This window comes from Microtus ochrogaster, unplaced genomic scaffold (genome assembly GCF_000317375.1).
Source record: "Microtus ochrogaster isolate Prairie Vole_2 unplaced genomic scaffold, MicOch1.0 UNK11, whole genome shotgun sequence".
In the NCBI taxonomy this organism is placed as follows: Eukaryota; Metazoa; Chordata; class Mammalia; order Rodentia; family Cricetidae; genus Microtus; species Microtus ochrogaster.
The window spans coordinates 3383228-3383927 of NW_004949109.1; positions in this window are offsets into that span (position 1 = coordinate 3383228).

Here is a 700-nt window from a genome sequence, read left to right on the forward strand (position 1 = left end):
TGAAAAAATTTAATAAATATAACTAAAGTAAAAGCCAGGCTTCTTATATATACATACATTGATATATGCAAACATGATCACTTCGGTGTGGGATCTCTGTATCAAATGAGGAGGGTCTTCCAGGTACTTGAGGAGGTTCTTTTCTCTGCCCACCTCTGTGTATTTGCTTTGTATTGCATTTAAAGATATTTTATTGTTATTTAATGTGTGTATAGGTGTCTTGCCTGAATGTATGTTTGTTCACCACATGTGTGCCTCATGCCTCCCACGGTGCGAGGGGGTGGCAGAGTGGTAGAGAAGAGGTCATTGAATCTCTAGGAACTGGAGTTACAGATGTTCACGAGCTGCGAGGGTTCTGGGAACTGAACCCAGCTGTGCTGCAAGAGCAAACCAGTGCTCTTAACCTCCGAGCTTCTCTCTAGTCCTGTTTTGCTTTTTGAGGTGGAATCTTGAGATCTACCACAGACTGGTCTCCAATTCTAGAGCCTCTTCAATCTATTCAGTGATGCGACTCCAGTGCAGAGATTCCAGTGCAAGGACACCATGCTGGGACTCCAGTGGGTGTGGGGGGCTCTGTGCGGCGACTCAGTGCTGGGATTGCAGCGCAGGGAGTCCAGTGTGGGGACTCAGTGCTGGGACTCCAGTGTGGGGACTCAGTGCAGGGACTCCAGTGTGGGACTCAGTGCAGGGACTCCAGTGT